Source organism: Protopterus annectens, chromosome 10.part0 (genome assembly GCF_019279795.1).
Source record: "Protopterus annectens isolate FY-2018-M chromosome 10.part0, PAN1.0, whole genome shotgun sequence".
Classification (NCBI taxonomy): domain Eukaryota; kingdom Metazoa; phylum Chordata; order Ceratodontiformes; family Protopteridae; genus Protopterus; species Protopterus annectens.
In genome coordinates this window covers 1,509,581,868-1,509,601,469 of record NC_056744.1, presented here as the reverse complement: position 1 = coordinate 1,509,601,469, position 19,602 = coordinate 1,509,581,868, and positions in this window count along the sequence as shown.

Below are 19,602 nucleotides of genomic sequence, written 5' to 3'. Positions count from 1 at the left end.
ATGTGTGCCTGTGTGCTCAGGCCATGCCTGTGCGCCCCTGTGTGCATGTGTGCGCATGCGTGCCTGTGTGCATGTGTGCAGGTGCGCCTGTGTGCATGTGCGCATGTGTGCAGGCCAGCGCCTGTGCATGTGTGCCTGTGTGCCTGTGTGCATGTGTGCCTGTATGCATGTGCGCATGTGTGCATGTGTGCCTGTGCACCTGTGCGCATGTGTGCCTGTGCACCTGTGTGCATGTGTGCTAATATCGTGTACACATTTGTAAACTGTGTTTCTGGTCTCTCCCACAGGTTCTGATGTTGCTCTGGTGGATTGCAGCAGGGAACCTGAAGCCACCGCTGGGGATAGTGCTAATGATGATAAGCATGTGTAATGGCACAGGAGGTGTGACAGGGCCCGTCATTGGTCAGTCAATCAACACTACTAGCAGTCAACCCCATCAATGCACACAGTCATTCCGTCGATACATCCATTGTCACCAATGTCCCTAGCTGAGGGACAGCATACAGTGGGCATTGAACAGGGTAGTGTCGATCATTGGCACATGCATCCCTCACAGCAGCCATGGCCAGATTCCCGACAGGTACCCACACAGGCAGATGTCCAGGGGTTCTCGGGAACATCCAGTCGTGACTGCCCTGTCAGACATGCCCACAGAGGTCTTCAACATCAGCTATGTTCCGGCTGTAATGCAGGCACAGGCAACGCATGGAACGTACACCAGACAGGGTCTGAGGAGCTTAGAGCACATAGCACCGCTTATGAACGACACTCCGCGCGACGCCAGGCCCGCCATCCATAATATCAGCCGCAGGTCATTGATACGTTGGGGACACATTAGATCTGTTCCACAACCATACGTCCAGGAGCCAGGACAGTGCAGGATGGTTGAGGTGCGTATGTGGACATATGCCAGCAACATTATCACGCTGGCAGTTGTCGCCGATGACAACAAACCCAATAGCCGCCCCATAGTGCCAGTAAATTGCGCCCCAGCAATGCTGGTTCTGTGCTGTCATTAGACCATCCTAGAAGACCATGTGCACGCGGTTCTGGACAGTCCCAGCAGGACATGTCCAGTCAACAACCCACTGCTTCTGATGACAGTACCCAGTCTGGCTTAGTTCGATACCGTCCGTAGAACCCTGCCAAGCACAGGTACCGTATTCAGGCCAGAGACAGTGATCTGTATGAACTGGCAGGTACAGTCTGTGGTCGTCCACAAACACCCGTGATATGGCAGCCACATGAGAAACTGTGTGCATGCATACACACACACACATAATGCGCTAACACCTAGGGCTACATACACACACACATCGCAGCAACATTGCCCCATCTTATACTGTTGTCCCTCACTAACACACACACACATCATCATCGTATCATCATCACCACACACACACACACACAATAATAATACACACACACACACATTATTGCCAATTGATGTGTCAATGGCAGACTTGGCAAAACCAAGTACACAACTCGTGCATATGATGAAACTGTGCCACCTCCCGCCATCCGGTAACATTGATGCTGGGAACAGATAGCATGGTACTGATGCACAGGTGTCTACATAGCACTGTAGTAATATTATCATGTTGTTAACAGTACAGTGCAATGATATTAATAGGGTATATTCGATACGCATGATGCATTAACCATGTTTGTCATTGCAGCTTTGTATACATGAGCAAGTTAATCTCAAAGCAAAATTGTCTGCACATGTGCCACATGTATTGCTAGGTAAAAAATTCCGTGCCTGCATGTGTTGGGGTGTGGATGTACATGTGTGATGTTGATCACCAATTTGCAGGTGTACATTTCAGAACATGGTTAGCATGGACATGACATGGTTTTGACAGTGTCGTTGGTGATACGGTTTCACACAAGTGGTCTGCATTCTGGTAGTATACACAGTTTACATAGCCTGACATTCAGTGATCATTACATGGTGTCTCCTCAACTGATACACAGAAGTAGGAACCTGGAGTCAGTGATCCCCTGAAGTTTTACCACACTATACCAGTAGCCATTCTTACTGAGCCCCACACATCCCTGGGAACAATACTCTTTGGCATATAGCAGTCTCACCTTATTACGCCAACACACCACGGATATGTCCATCCACGACTGCAAATACATACAGTGGCCTACAATGCATTCTACACATGACACACCTAACCACCACAAGGGTATCATATGGACAGATACCTGTTGTCCAAGCCATGCTGTAGTTTGTTGTAACGCTAACCGTGGCATTGTCATCAGCATGTAGTATCTCCAACAGTACCATGTAGGGTGGTAGCACCCATCATGAATGGGTAATGGTGTGTACACAGGACAAGTGTTATCTTATCTGTCCCAGGATATTCACATTTCCAAAGGTACTCTGCAGTCCCTCGGTGTATCACCTAAGCAAGAAGGTGTCTGTATGCATATCGGCACAGTTGCCATACACCTACACTGGATGGCCATCACCACAGACTTTGTTGTGTTTTAACATGTCTGACATATACTCCAGACATGAACCTCACCCACATTAATCTATCAAAGCTATCATGGGTGTGTGTCACATAGTTGGCTCTAGGACACAGATCACCGTAGTAGCTCGCAATGTCACCAACATACATGTATGGCCTATGGTCTGTAAGCCATGCACATGGTAAGGGAAGGTAACAACTGTATTCATATGGGGCAGGCTTCACACATAGAACCATTAAAGGTCACAGGCATATCTGTATGTGGTAAACACATACCTGATGTGTGCATTGGAAATTACTGTTATAATAATATGTCATACACAAAAGCAAAACATTCACAACTGTGTGACAAAATGACACATGGCATTTGCAGGATTCAAACCTCACCTAACTATGTTATGACACTTGAGAGAGACGCATTAGCACAGCTGCCATATTTGCATTACTGGATGATTTCCTCTCCCCGTTGCATTTATAGGGCTCTGACATCATCAGTCTCTTCCAAAGAAGAATGTACATCTTTAGCAAGTGTGTTATCCCAGTCTCAAAAAGGCCCTTCCTTCACAGAGAGGATTGCATACTTACACCCCTGGGGTGGAATAATTTCAAAGCACCGCGGCTGGAGGTTAATACAGCCAATCTGCAGAATCCTTTACAAACGCATTGTATGAGCACCTGCAGGTATGCATTAATCATGCTAATATCCCACATAAACCATGACTCTTTCCAAACAGGGAGACCTGTCTGGTTGACCCTGTCTTATATATAAGCTGTACAACAGAAGGAGGGAAGCTACTACATAACAGAGCAATATCCCACAGACCCAGATAGATCATAACCTCTCCTTTGCTAATCACATTGACAGAGTCATTGTTAAGACCTTTATATAGCCCTCCTTCTTACACATGGGTGTTTGGTGGCTGTAGATCATGGGAGGTCACTGTGGACCCTCACTAGTCAGTCATCAGCTCCATGTTTTACTGCAATGCCCCTTTGGGGTGTACTCCACCCAACACCCATGCAACTACAGTGAACACAACAGTACCTCCCCTAAGAGAATCATGGGCTACACACAGATGTCCTATGCAGCCCAACCAAAGGATCTCCAGCTCCCACCAGTTGCTTAACTACCACCACCAGAGTAATCTGTGCCTGACGACACAGCCATTTCCAAACCCAGAAGTAATGGACATGCTCCACCATAACATTCCAAGACCCCTTAGAGCTACACACCCAGGACTTAAACCCAGCATAAAAATAAATAGGACATGCTGCAGGACAGATTCATTACCTAGAGGCTCCCCACCTGGAATTGAATCCTGCAATTAAAGTTAGACATAGCCCCCGCCAGCCCACTTCCAGCAAAAATCCAGCCCATGATGGAAATTGCACCACCCCTGGGATCTCCACCAGTCCCCGCTTGACAGAGGCACATCAAACTAGCCTGTGCTGGTGCCTTCTGCACTCCACTCTTACAGAGGTACAGTAGGGCTACTCTCACTGGGGAGGCTGACGCCAACACACTCTGGCCTAGGCTTATGAATTCCCTAGGGCAGACAGCCTACCCTGACCCCGTAACTCATGTTTATGTTCAGGATATACAATATTTGTTGCTGCTACTGTTTCCAGGTTCTACGTCAGAGTTTTCCCAGTTTCTATGAACAATTTTTGTATCTGTGTAACATGTTTGATCACACAACCTGCATATTAATATATGTGTCTGTTGTCATTTAAACTGTGTGCATAGGGCAGATTGCTGGATCGTGGATGTTCTGGCTTAACACATACAACCGCCAGATATGTGTGTGACTGACTACCATACCTCAGACATGACTCAAGTGTGTGAGCATGCCCAGTTCAGGCTTCCATGGTGTAAGGTTGACATATGTCTCATTTATCCAAGTGTGTGAGCATGCCCAGTGTGACCTTCTTCCATATACAGATATGAAGTCCACCACATTTGTGGCTGTGTGTGAACATGACCAATATTGACATTTATACTGTGTGTAAGCTTAAAAGTCATGTTGTGTTCTTACTGCCAGACTCGCTTCAGTCATAACCAACAGGGATTATGCCAGTTCAGAAAATGGATAGCTTGGTGTGACTTGGCAACATTCTTCATACTGGCTGAACACTGCAATACCGTCATGGTGTAGTGGTTCAGTACTTTCAATTATGGTACAGTATCATGGGTTTGAGTCCCATCATCGCTGTAAAATGCTCGGCAATGAGCAGACCAGACTGGCTATATCGTTCAAAGCAAACTGGCGAGCATGTTGCATTTGTTCAGCCATATTCACTTAAACCAGACTTGTCCCATATTGCTAACTGTTCACCAACTTGGGTGGACATTGCCAAACATTACCCACACATTGACCAAAGTTGTACCAGTTGGTGTGTGATTCGTTCTTCTGTTCATAGGGCCTACTAGGCTATCTGCCCCAGGGCATTTATAATCCCAGCCAGAGCCTGGCTTCTGCTGCCAAATCCATTGTTAGTGGAGCTTCGACATAACATTTTCAAGGTTAGTATACTCGTGTCTCTGGGTTCAACAGTGACATAAAAGTGATACCCAGGGTAAACCTACAATCTCCCATCCACTCATCAGATTCCCTCTTGGAACAGAGTCACGATGGACCCTGGCCAACCTGAGTGGGCGCTACTCAAGAGTGAGGGGAGCCCAGGCGAATCTGTCACCCAGCATGTCCCATTTATCAGTCCCGAGGTTCAGGCCCCTGAGCACGTAGCCGATGGGATCTGATTTTCCAAGGTCCGGCATGTCCATTGATTCCAGGTTGGGTACGCTTTCATACATCAGGCACAGATCACCTCTGGCAGGCAGTATGCCACCGAGTGGAGCTGCAGTTTCTTTAACCGGCAGCCAATGGCATGTGTTTGAGCCCTTTGATCCCTCCTGGTGAGTACTCCTTTGTGGTCTCTTCCAGCCGCTGCAGGTGTTCGATAAGGCAGCCATCCCACAAGGGCATTGTACCCACCATGGGCCCGATGAGAGATGAGTTAAGAGGCACGATGACCTCCCCGATGCAGATGCGAATACCCTTCATGATTAGGTGGGCTATATGAAATGTTTCTCTCTAAACACTTTGGCCACGCGGGTCAGTTCTAACGAGAGATTGCTATCAACCTGGGTCCCCAGGTCCCCTATCACTCTTCCATACCCTTAATGGTTACCACCCATGTAGTACTTGTAAGCACTTAGTTTTGGACAAAGGAGGACTATACACCGGTTTTGCATTTAGCTTGAGGACATGGGCTCTGGCACCAGTTGTTCGCTTCTATGAGGTCCATCAATAAAGGTTAGTAGTTGGTATCAACAACAATAGTTTAATAGCCGAAATTGAAACTTTCAGATAATATTAACTGAGTTTCGCGACACAGTTTTAATATCAACACATTAAAAGCAACAGAATAAATATCAGTAAAGACTGTCATTACATGATCAGCCTATTGCCGTTAACAGCCACCGGTTATTACATCAGGTGGAACATAGCCTGCTTAATTATTCATCACCATGCCATTTATTTATCCCGACATTACCGGTCGATACAGAACATAAATTAGTTGTGGTGTTTTAAATCGTGTTTAACAGTGCATACATTACGCCAGCTGATGTAAACACTGTCGAATGCCCAGATGTTCGCTCATATGTAACGCAGAACAGGTGCAGGTCACTAACAGCACTCATCCAGAATCAGTTCGTAATTGTCTTCAAATATCACTGATCGTTCAACATTACGATTTTGTTACAAAAATTGTGCAGGTTACGAAAACATCCACCATTGGAGCCTCGTAAGAAGGGGATTGAGTATACTTTAGAAAGCACTTATAACGACCAAATTGACCACACGCCCCTTTCAGTATCGAACATCTGTTCTCAAGAATACCGTGCAGCCCATTAAAAGAACGTTCAATGCCTGGTCAACAATATAAAGTTCGTATTGGCGCTCATAGCAGGGCCCGACCTCGCGGTTAAAGGTTCATCATGATCTATAACGCACAACAGTTCTCCGAAATAGAAGCTCACGTTTGGCCATATGTATAGTCCCGGTAACGAGATCTCGCGCAATTCGTCATCAAACATCACCGGTTCGACATACATCTCGATTGAACGTTTTCCTGTCAGACAGACTTCAGAATAGTTCCGACGATGCGGCTGGCATACGCAATAAAGAAAGAGATCAGAAATTTCGAATATGATATTATCCATATTTACGAATTAACATCCAAAAATTATATTGGACTCAATAAAGCTGGTCTGGGCCTATACTACATGTTATTATTAAGATACCAAGAAATCGTTATCAGCTCCACACACCAACAATCATTCAGACGTTAACATACTACGTAGATACAGTACAGCATCATAATAATGATTCTCACACGCCATAACAAATTCAAAGAGTTAATGGGTGCTTAAAGAAGACTCATAAGAAGCCTTTCGGTTTCGTTGCAGTTGGTTCATTCGATAATAAAGATGCTGTTAAGCACATACCAGACAAAATCAGGCGCTAAAACCGGTTTGTATAAACAGATACCAAATCGTTAGCAGTTAGAAGCTCGCTCACGTGAATGCTGACGAATATCAAGGCGGGATAGTAAAGTCACCAATAATCTTCAACCGTGGACACGAAGCTTCAATACATTCTGGTCAAAGGTTTAACAAAATGTCAGATAGCCTGAGCAGGTTCGGTTGACTCCATGTTCAGATATCGGATGGTTGTGATTGCCGACATTTTGCATGGGAGAGCAAAGAAATTGCTTGAGGGATGACACATCAAAGCCAGCCTTAGTAGCTCGTTGATATCACGCCGATGTTAAAATTATCATCTACACGCTGTAAATTGAGCTGATTCAAAGGCATGGTTGAGCATGAAGTTCTTCGTTCAAATTACGTATTCTGGTCAGTAGTTTCACACGCCTTCACTTACCTGACCGGAGGATCACTTTTGTTTTTTGAAGTTGTCATTCAGCATTCACATTACCCCAGATAAATTGTTAAGACGCAGGCCCTCATAGTGATAGCGGTGGTCATAGCAACATTCTTTCGAAAACACCACCGGGAGACAGGATGGAAGCCGATTTCAGCTCTAAACTATCAGACCATGGTCATCACTATCAGTGAACAGCAGTTCGGTTGTTCGCAAAAATCATTGGTTCAGCGTCAGCTCAGGCACAAATAACCCCTTTATTTGTTAATAAACTCGCGTAAGCGGTGTTCTACTAAAAGAAGACGCAACAGATAAGACAAGCACACCACCAAAGCATCCCATTAGCCAGCGTCCCTTCCAGGCCGCCTCCGGTACCCATGCCATTAAAACATCTGAACGTTCTCCGTCCTCGCGATGACCACCTAGCACCGGAAGATTGGTTCTTCTTTTGGTAGTGCTAACACCTTGAACAGCCGCCAGACATATCAAACGGAGTTACCGTGCTGTTTCCTCTTCATAGTCCTCGCCTAAAAGAATTTTGTCTTCCTTTTGCGCCAATTCATCTGGAGGTCAGACGAAGTTGGGATTCGTAGAAAATCTAACAATAAAAGCCAACCGTTGAATCGTATCATAGCGAGCTTCGCTTTTCGAACTTTCCGTTTCATACAGCAGCGCATCAACAGTCCTTAACTGTCACTGTTGATCTGAAACCTCACCTTCCAATAAGTTTATCGTCAATATCAGAGATCAGTGGTTCTAAGGGGTGCTTTTGACGTTGGGATAAGCTTCTTTAAGAGTGCCAAACATTGTCCTAAATTATCAAGATGTTTGTTGCGTCAAAACACGTCACATTCACTCATTGACGCATTGATCAAAGGAATATGTAGAGTTTCATAAGTTCGTACCGATAAATCATTCATATCGATGATGCTCGAATAAGCAGATAATGCCATATTTTAACGTTAGTATTCCAGCCTGAATACAACAAAAATTCAGTTCATATATATATATATGCTATAAACATAGCATTCACTGGTAACGATCACTGGAACATACAACAACAATACCAGCAAAGTTACCAATTCATCAGTAGCCGACCACAATACTACTAAAATCTGCTCACCATAAAACTTCATCAGTTATTCAACAGTTCGAAAGCTTCTGAAGCCACACCGTGGTAAAATAAAAACCTTCAATAGTCCGTCAATAGCAAATAAAACCGAACAATAGAAATCATGACAGATGGGCCAGATATTGAAATGCAAGAACAGCAGTTCACAGTCCATAGCACAAAAATTGAAAGGTTCGTAATTGACGAGCAGACAGTAGCAGTCAAATATTGCTGCTACGAATAGCATACAAAAGTCTCTATATAGCGAATAAAAACCAGCGCATAAAATTGGTCACATATGCAAAGGTAATATGGACTCAAATGTAACAAAAACTCCAAGAGAGCCTCGTTTCAGACGCAAATCATTTCAATATGTTCATTCCTCAATCAAGCCGAAACAAAATAAATGTAATATTGTAGTTAGAACACCAACACAAAATAATCCGTCAGAAATATATAAAATGCCATAACCAGAAGATGGAAGATCATCCAGCCAACACACAAAAGTATATGCATATAAACATATACAAGACACTTGTATAAACGGATAACATTCTGCTATTTCAATGGTAGCAGCCAATTTTAGTTCATGCAGTGACATATGGAGCATCCGTGTCGGCAACTTCAGCTAGCCAGAATAATGCATGGAATAACCTCATTGGTTTATCGCACTCCAAAGAACAGTTCACTTTCCGTATGTCACAAAAAATATATTACGTAAATTGTAACATAATATAAAAAATATAACAGTGAATACCAATGCTTAAATCAAAGTTCAAGAGTCAAGGGTCGGAATATCGAAGCCACCATCCCGATATAGGGCTTGAGTGTCATTAAACCGTTGCGAAAACATCAATTGGTAAGGGAACCGTGGTCGCTTCAAAGCTATACCGTTCACATTTGTGAAATATCATCCAGTTTACGTATCATGCCAACATAAACAGCATCAATAACGGGTCTCCAGGAACGCCAGATGTGGAACAGCAGTCGTCCAGCATCTTCGCGAGTCGTAATCACACAGAATTGAAATGCAGTTTTACAAAGCAAGCGATCCGCACGCTTCCACCGGGTTAAAAATGGTCTTTTACATTGTACAATATTCCAGGCGTGGAAAATTGAAATGAAGCCGAAATAATCAGCGCCAAAGAATAAAATCTCCATAGTCGGAAGAATACACAACAGATCCAATATTAAAGAAAGCCAGCAGTTGTAGGTCAATACATGAAATTGTAGGGAAAATCAGATAATAAATATAAGATCGGTTGCTCAATTTTCAGTGACAGTTCTTTAATATCAACACAGTCATTAAAGTTAAACAGAATAAATATCAGAAGATCATCAGTTTGAATATATTAACACAATTGTCATTACATCAGGTGGAACATATTCTCAAGTTCATTCACTCTCCTTGTGAAGTTAATAGTTCATGCCATTTATTTCATCCCGACATTTCACCCCACGTGGTCAATAATGAGAACATACAAAAATTAGCTGTGGTGTGTTTTAAACTGTGTTTGAACAGTGCAATGGCATGAACTGTTAACTTCTAAAGAGAGGAAGTGGATAATTAAACTTGGGGCTATGTTTCCACCTGGTCTTAATGACCAATTGTGATTTGGCAACTATGATAGGCTGATCATGTAATGTGATTGGTCTTTTACTGATATTTATTCTGTTTGAAAGCTTTGTGAGCTGATGTTTGATATTAAAAATTTGTGTCACTGAGGAAGGCTCAGTTGAGCCGAAACCGGTCTGTATATTTGTTATCTGAGGGATTTTTCCCTCGGGTTTCATGTATTAAACTATTGTTGTTGATACCTACAGCTGCTGGCTTCTTTTGTGTGGATCTACATGTGTTTGTGCCGTGCAGTGGTCCTTCGTGCATCCTTATTTGGAGTTTCGATTTATGGGTTTGGATGCTGGGGACTGTGGTTGGTGTCCGCTAGTTATTTCAGCTATTTCTGTGGCTCGTGAAGTTTTCCACATATATTGGAATATTTAGTTTTGTGTAAGATACATTTTTAGCCGGTGGAAGCATTGCCGGATATACGCTGCTTCACTTCCGGCTTGTTTTCAATCTGTGTGACGGTTCGGTCACGAAGAGACAAGCCTGAATTTCTGCCGTTTTATGGAGAGCTGCTAACACACATCTACGGCGTTTCCCTTATGGTTCGGTCTTGTTGGTACTGATTTTTATGCCATTTTGCTGGTGTTTAGCTGGTATGATACATCGCTGGATGGTCGGTGTTATTCTTTCCTAAATGTGGACGGTGCAAGAAGCTTAGTAACATTTTGGACCCCTTTACACCAATTGATGTTTCACTGTGGTTTGTGGCTTACTCCAAGCCCTATATTATGTGGGATTAGTTGGCTCCGATGATTTTCGATACATGACTCTTGGACTTTGGACTAAGATGTATTGGAGGTGAATTTATTCACTGTTTATATTTTTATAATATGTTACAATTTTGCATGTATGTAATCTTTTTTTGTGGCCTTTTGGGAAGAGTGTTTGTTCTTTTGGGTGCATTCATGTATGGGTTTATTTCCATACATTATTCTGGCTAAACAGAGTTGTATTTTAGGATCCATATGTCATTTTTCATGACTAAAAAATCTTTTCAAGTTGGCTGCTGCATATTGAATATAGAATGTTATCGTTTATACCTGCAGGTGTTTTGATATGTATATATATTTATATATACATATACTTTTTGTGACAACAGTTGAATATTACATCTTCTGGTTCTCCTCATAGACATTTTGTATTTTCCTATTGGATATTTGTGTTGGGTGTTTTTCCCTAATTACAATATTATATTTATTTTGTTTCAACTGATGGGGTGGATATTGAAATGGTTGTCTAAGTAGGGGAGGCTCCTCTTAGGGTTTTTGTACATTTGGGTCCATATTACCTTTACCATATGTATTAATTTTATGCACTGGACTTGGTTCATATATAGAGACTTTTTGTATATATTCATATATGTAGCATTTTGACCACTGCACTGTCACACGCCGACTCAATTTTGGGTACTTTCACTGTAAAATTTTTGTATATGGGTTTGTGGACCTTTTGTTCTTTGCATTTCAATATATCTGGCCCATGCAAGTACGCAGTTTGCTATTGTTTCGGTTTTTTGGCTGCCTATTGTATTTGTGTGGACTAATGAAGGTTTTTATTTTTTCCCACCTATACACAGTGTGAGGCCTGAATTTAGGGCTTTCAGGACTGTTATTGTATTAGGTCTTTGTGGGGGTTTTTGCATATGAACAGGTCCGAACCCTAGTTTTAGTAAGTATTGTGGTCAATACTGGTGGATTTTCCCAATTATTGTGTTGCTGGTGTGTTGGTTGTATTGTGTTAGTGGTCAGGTATAGTGAATATATGTTTATATATATATATATATAGACAAGATTTTGTTGTATTTGAACAGGTCCTTTGCGTTAAAATTATGGCATTATCACCCCTTATTCAGGGGTTATCATCCGATATGGATGATTTATCAGTTTTTGGTTTAGGCCCATTGGGCTCTACACATGTTCCTTTGTCCAATGCATCCAATAGTGAATGTGACGTGTTTTTTGGCTTACTTAGCAAAAACATGCGAATGGTTAGGACCAATGTTTGGCACCTACGTTTATTTAAAGCTTATCAACGTAAAAACATTACCCCACGGGGCCTTAGGGTTAAGGTTCAACCCTTGGTCTCTGATATTGATGATAAACTATTGGAAGATTGGGGACAGGTCCAACAGTTGGCCAGTTCTAAGTTTGTTGATGCACTAACAGCTTTTTATGAACGGAAAGTTCAGAAAGGGGTTAAAGATCTTGAAACCATATGTGCTGATTCCAGCAAGTTTGAAACTTGTGATTCGTTTTCTACACAGGTCAAAAGACTTACGTCTGACCTTTCCAAGATGGAATTGGTACTTAAAGAAAGGAAGATTAAAAAATTCTTTAGAGATGTTGGGGACTATGAAAGAGGGAAACCTTTTGATAGCTCCAAAAATGTTTCGTTTAGGGTGTCTGGCGAGCATGATAGGGGTGTTAAGCGATTTTCTACCCCAAAAAGAAAAAGACCCAAATCAATTCTTAAGAATACCTCTGAATCTTCCAATTTTACTTCAGGTGATGAATTTTCATCTAATACTGAAGGGGAATTTGAGGAGAACCAGTCTGATGTTTTACCTAATGCTAAACGTGACAATTTGTCACACCCTTCCGCCGCACTTACAGACGAGGGGGGCGGAAACACAGGAAAGGACACGCCCAAGCAAAGCATGGATACTCTATTGAAACTGATGACAGCACAGTAATGTCTTCTTCTAATGTTCATAATATTTCTTCCATTGAACTTACCACTACACAGGGTTTATTATTAAATAAAGGGTTAAACTTTGTCCCCGGTTTTTTTGTACCTGAACAGTCTTTAGCCTTGGATGTGGTTAACTTTTGCAGACTATTGAATTTAAGACTGCTGTTTGCTGATAGTGATGGCCATAGATCTGATGAGTTTAAATTTAAGAAATCAGCTTTCAATCCCCCTATGTCTCAATTGGTGGGTGTTTTTCAAAAGAATGTTTTATATGATCTACACTATCACTATAAGGATTTTCCTCTGTCTTACAACAATTTATCTAGGGATGAAATGTGTAGTCTGGATGAGCTAGCTAAAAATAAAAATGTGGTGATCACTCAGTCAGACAAAGGTGGGGCGGTGGTGATTCAGAATAAGGATTCTTATGACCATGAGGCCATGAGACAGTTGGGGAATAGAGACCATTATATGGCCATGCCTTTGGATCCAACCTCCAATTTACAGCGTAAGATTGATGAATTTTTAACATCAGCAGTAGAGGAGGGTATTATCCAACAGGCCACTAAAGAACAACTGATGGTGTCATCCCCTCAAAAACAATTTCTCTATATGCTCCCCAAAATACACAAAAATGTCAGCAATCCCCCTGGCCGCCCGATTGTGTCTGGACATGGGTCCTTGACGGAACCCTTATCGGAATATCTGACATTTTATTTGAAACCTTTATTAGGATGTATTAGAGCTCGTATCCAGGATACCACACAGTTTTTGGAGATTATTGGTGATATCCAATTGGAGCCAGAATGGCTACTATGTACCCTTGATATTACGTCCCTTTATACCAACATTCCACATTGGGCAGGCCTACAAGCACTAGAATATTGGTTGGTGAGATCTGATTTATACAAACCAGGTTTTAATACCTTCCTGGTTTGTCTCACTGAATATGTGCTAACCAGCAACATCTTTTATTATCAGAATAAGTGCTTCTGGCAAACCAAAGGAACTGCTATGGGTGCTTCTTTCGCACCCATTTATGCAGATTTATTTATGGCGTATATTGAGGAGATCATTATTTATGATGCTAGCCATAACATCTACATGTGTGAAATGGATATGTGGCGTCGATATCTGGATGATTGTTGGTTGGTGTGGAGGGCTGATGAGCAGTATCTTATGGAATTTCTTGATTATCTTAATAATAACATATGGGGTATAGAATTTAAGATTAGCTTTGATAGGTCCAATATAGTTTTTTTGGATGTTGAAATTCATAGAAATATGGATAATACTCTATCTACTACCCTATTCAGGAAATTTCCTGAGTATAACTCTTTATTGCATGCCACCAGCTTCCACCCACCACATATCATCCGGAATATTCCTAAGTCACAATTCCTACGAGCTAGGAGAATTTGTTCCAATCAAGGGTCTTATGTCAAGACCAGTGATGATTTGGTGGCCAGATTTAAGCACAGGGGATATCATTCTGGGACTATACATATGGCCAAACAGTGGGCTTCTAAATTTCAGAGAACTGATTTATTGCGTTATAAAGATCATAATCGTGATGGGTTACAACAACCACTGAGGTTGGTTACCTCTTATGGACGCAATACTCGAGGCTTTATGAAAATTGTTGATAGACATTGGAACGTTCTTTTGGCTGACAATAGATTGCACAGTGTTCTTGGGGATAGATGTTCATTTTCTTTTAGAAGGGGACGTACCATTGGATCCTATTTGAGTCATTATAAGAGGTCTTGGTCTAACCCTAAAGAGTATACTCAATCCACTCTTACAGGGGCTCCAGTGGTTGGATGTTTTTCGTGTGGCCACTGCAAATTTTGTAACAAAGTGTCATGTGTTGGAGAATTTAGCAGTCAGAATACACCTGATATTTTTGAGATTAATTTTTGGGCTAATTGCAGTTCTGGGTGGGTTATATATTTAGTGACCTGCACCTGTTCTGCGTTTTATGTGGGCCAGACATCTAGGGCATTCCGGCTTAGAATTGGTGAACACTTGAGTGACATCAAGAATAAGCGTAGTAATAATGCACTGTTCAAACACAGTTTAAAACACACCACAGCTAATTTTATGTTCTGTATCATTGACCACATTAAGGGTAAATGTCAGGATAAAATAAAATGGCATGAACTGTTAACTTCTAAAGAGAGGAAGTGGATAATTAAACTTGGGGCTATGTTTCCACCTGGTCTTAATGACCAATTGTGATTTGGCAACTATGATAGGCTGATCATGTAATGTGATTGGTCTTTTACTGATATTTATTCTGTTTGAAAGCTTTGTGAGCTGATGTTTGATATTAAAAATTTGTGTCACTGAGGAAGGCTCAGTTGAGCCGAAACCGGTCTGTATATTTGTTATCTGAGGGATTTTTCCCTCGGGTTTCATGTATTAAACTATTGTTGTTGATACCTACAGCTGCTGGCTTCTTTTGTGTGGATCTACATGTGTTTGTGCCGTGCAGTGGTCCTTCGTGCATCCTTATTTGGAGTTTTGTTTCTATGAGGCCCTTTTGTAGGATGCTTGTGTCAGCTGGAGGGTCGATTATGGCACCCAGTTTGCAGTCATCTGCAAACTTGTTCACCAACAGTCCTTCTGTGTTGGCCTGTACCTCTGAGAAATATGGAGTTCCCAGGACTGAGCCTTGTGGGATGCCACTTGTAGCTGGTTTGGGGTCTGACATGGCTCCAGCATTTCAGACCATGTGGGTTCTGTCCTTGAGCCAGTTTGCAACCCATCTAGTGACATAGGGGTTTCTATTGAAGCTGGTGATCTTATCTATGATGACCAAGTGGGGTACTGTATGGAAGGCTTTTGCGAGGTCCAGGTAGGCTGTGTGGACCACCTTCCCCTCATCAATGACCTTGGTGACTGTTTCAAATGACTCAACCAGGTTTAAGAGGCAGGATCTGCCCTTATCAAAGCCAAACTGGGTAGGATCCAGTGTCTGTGGGTCCCCAATATGTTTATTTCGGAGGTCCATGATGTTCCTTTCCATAGCTTTGCAGACCAAGCTAGTCAGGCTTCTGGGGTGATAGTTTGCAGTATCCGTTGAGGCACCACCTTTGTGGAGAGGGTCCACTGTTGCTGTACACTGCTCTTTGGGTACATATCCTGTGTTAAGGCTGAGATTGAACAGTGGTTTTATGTTTGTGTTCAATTCTTCTTGGGGTTCATGTTGGACACAGCCCAGGACACCGTCTGGTCCCATTGATGCTGTGTGTTTTGCTTTGGAGAGGCTGGCTATTACCTAAGCATCTGGGATGACAGGGGGCCAGCACTCTGCTGGGATAGATATTTGCCCTTTTGGTGGGGAGGGGGGGGGAGAAGTTTGCATTGAACCTGTCAGCTTGGATATTGACAATGTCTGTGGGTTTGGTGAATTGTTTGTAATTTTGGACTAATTCTGAGCATATCTGGGGAATCCCACACAGGTTCCTGCCATAAGTAAAGCATGCCTTGTGATTATCATTGGTGTCCTGTACAATTTTTATCTCAAAGATGACCTTAGACAATTTTATGTGTGGACGTAGTTTTTCAATAATACTGATCAGAGATGCCTTCCCTATTTGTGATTTGGATCTATCATATAGTAGCTTCCTCCTTGTATTATATGGTTTGTTTATGGCTGGGGTCCACCAGACAGGATGCCTGCCTTTGGAGGATTGGGTCTTGGTTTTATTTGGGATTGCATGATCCATGCATTCCTGAAGGTGTTCATAGAATGTGTTTATAAAGGGATATGAGGTCTGGGCCGTATTTTCCACAGGCACAGGGGCTGTGAAGGATTCCACCTCAGTTTTGAGGAGTGTGACATTTGCTTTAGTGTAAAATTTTCACTGTGGTTTTCTGGCCATGGGCTGGGGTCGGGATGTGAATATCCAGTGAGATTACTGTCTGGTGTGATCTTACCAGTGAGGGATACACTTCTGGTCTTGGGCATAGAGTCCCCATGTTGGTGATGATCAGGTCCAGTATGTTTTCTCCTCTTGTGGGAGTGGTAGCAAGTTGTTCCATAGCATTTTGGTTTATAAATTCTGGGAACCTTTTGGCTAGGGTGTTGGAGCTAGGGTAATGCTCCCAGTCTATGTTTGGGTAGTTGAAGCTGCCCAATATAATGGTGTTTGGGGAGACCTTCATATTTTCATGTGTTCTCCAGTTGGCCAAATGTGGTTCCTGGGTTTAGGAGGGTGGTCTGTAGCAGGCTATGAACTGGAAGGCAGTTTTACCCACTGTTAGTTGCACATGGATAGTCTCTTATGCTTCATGCTGTGCCAGCAACCTGGGGGTGTGGGTATCTTTGACAAATATTGATACTCACCCTCCTTTTGTAGTTTGTTCCATGTTTTGTGGCTGTAAAGCATGGTATGAGGTGTAACCTATTAATGCTGGGGTGTTCTTGGGAGCCTTGAACCAGGTTTCTGTTACTGCACAGATATCAAAATTCTCCATGCTGAGAAGAGTTTGGAGTGCATGCATCTTGCAGTTCAGACTTCTGGCATTGAGTAGCATTACTTATACTTTCTTATCCCTTGTGATACCTATGGAGGTGGGTTTGTCTTTTGACCCTTACCTAAAAAAGGCACTATGGGGATGACAAGAGCCTTTGGCAATATCCAATAGGCCACAGGTGATAGGTGAAATCCATCCGTAGCAAAGCATCATGTCTTGTTGAGCATGTCATCCCAGGCTGACAGGCATTGACTCATCTTTCACTGACACCAATACTTAAGCCAATTGTTGTAATTGATCATCTTGTCTTCATATTGTGGCCTCATGTTTGGTGAGGGTAGGATGATACTCAATGTCATCAAGTTTGCATATACTACATGGTGGTAAATGCCGTTTAGCACTACATTAAATTGCTTAACACATGGCAATCATGCCTCAGGTGGTGCTGCAGGGCTGCCTATGTCAGATGCACATACTGCACTCCCTATACATGTTTGGAAACAGGTAGTGTCAAGTTAGGCATCCCTTTTACTATATGTGCGAGTCAGAGACAAGTATCATTTCCATGGTTCCTACCGAGCCAGTGTATGTGCTATGCGTTGCCTCTTTGCCAAGGCCAAGGCATACAGGGCACTACTCCTTCTGCCTACTGGGGCAGGCTCAGGTTGTTCCACCTCCGAGTCACGCTCTGCCTGTGATGGCCTTGGCCCTGGTGGGGGGGCTGTGTGGCCCAGGCCTATGCTGGTCCTGCTGCAGCTATTTTCGCAGAATCATATTATGTAGCATAGCACATACCATGACAATTTGGGTACATGTAGTTGGTGAGTATTGCAAGCCTCCATCAGATGTGTCCAGGCACTGGAACCGTGACTTGAGCAACCCAAACACACGTTCAATTACATTCCGTGTTTGTGCGTGTGCCTCATTATGGCATTCCTGTTCAGGTGTGTGTGCGTTGCAAAGCCAGCATCCCCCATTAAGTGACCATGTGGGATGTCCCCATTGGCAAATGTCTGGTACAGCTGCATCAGTTGCCAGATGTGGGAATCATGGTAGCTTCCAGGGCAGCCAGCACACACATTCATTATTATGCCCTGGGCATCACACATGACCTGGCAGTTGATGGAGGGGAAGCCCTTGCTGTTAATGTAGGCCCTACCCCACTCACCGGCTGGTGCTTTGATGCATATATACATGCAGTCTATTGCACCCACTACCTCAGGATATTCTGCTATTTGCTCAAAGAGATGCATATTGCTGGCCAATACCTCACAGGAATTGGGGAAATATACATGATCACCGACATGTGCTGACATGGCATCCAAGAACTGGTGCAGTACCCTGGATGCTGATGCCTGTAAAATCCCCATCATATCACCAGTTGGTCTCTGAAAGGTACCTGTTGCTAGTATTCTTAGGCCAACACATACCTTGGATTCCACTGGGATGGGTTCCCCTCTGTTGGTTCTGTGTGTGAGGCGTGGCCTGCACAGCTCAACAATTTGCTGCAGGAGGTCTCTGTCCACTCTATAGAGCTCCACTATCTCCAGCTCATGTAACCCCTGGTAGGTGACACTGGGCCTGTACACTCTTTTCTGTCTCCTCACTGTGGGTTGTCCAGCAGCATTTGCATTGCCACCACCCTCAGCATGTTGCATATGTCGCCTTATAACAGCAATGGCAGCCCCTAGCATTTTTTGTCCGAGTGAAGCTTTTTCAGTTTTCACTTCTAGTAGCTTACTCCAGTTTTGCAGTGTTTCTTGAGAGAAGCAAACAGCACTGTTGTTTGCAGAGTTTTAAGTGCTGGGCTGGGCTAGTGTTCTGCCTGTGTAATTGCCTGATTCTGGTTGTTTTCACCTGCTAGCTCTACTAGTATTACCTTGTAGCTTCCTACTATTTGTTGTGCTTCCTTTTTCCTCTCTGTTTCCTCAGGGTGAGCAACGCGCATACAAGCACAAACATGCACACAGCAGCTAACACGCACACACATGCTTAGACGGACTACAACTTGCTTACTCGGGTTAAAACGCGTGCACATCAGCGCAAACGCGCTTACAACTCTTTACACAGCCTTATACATGCTTACTCCAGCTTAAACGCGTGCACTCACGCTTCATAGGTTCATAGGTTCATAGGTTTATACTAGGCTATCTGCCCTAAGGCATTTATAAGCCTAGCCCAAAGTTTTGTGGCTTACGCCACCCCTTATATGAAAAAATACCGTGCCCATTAGTTTGTTGTGCCTCTGTCCAGCAG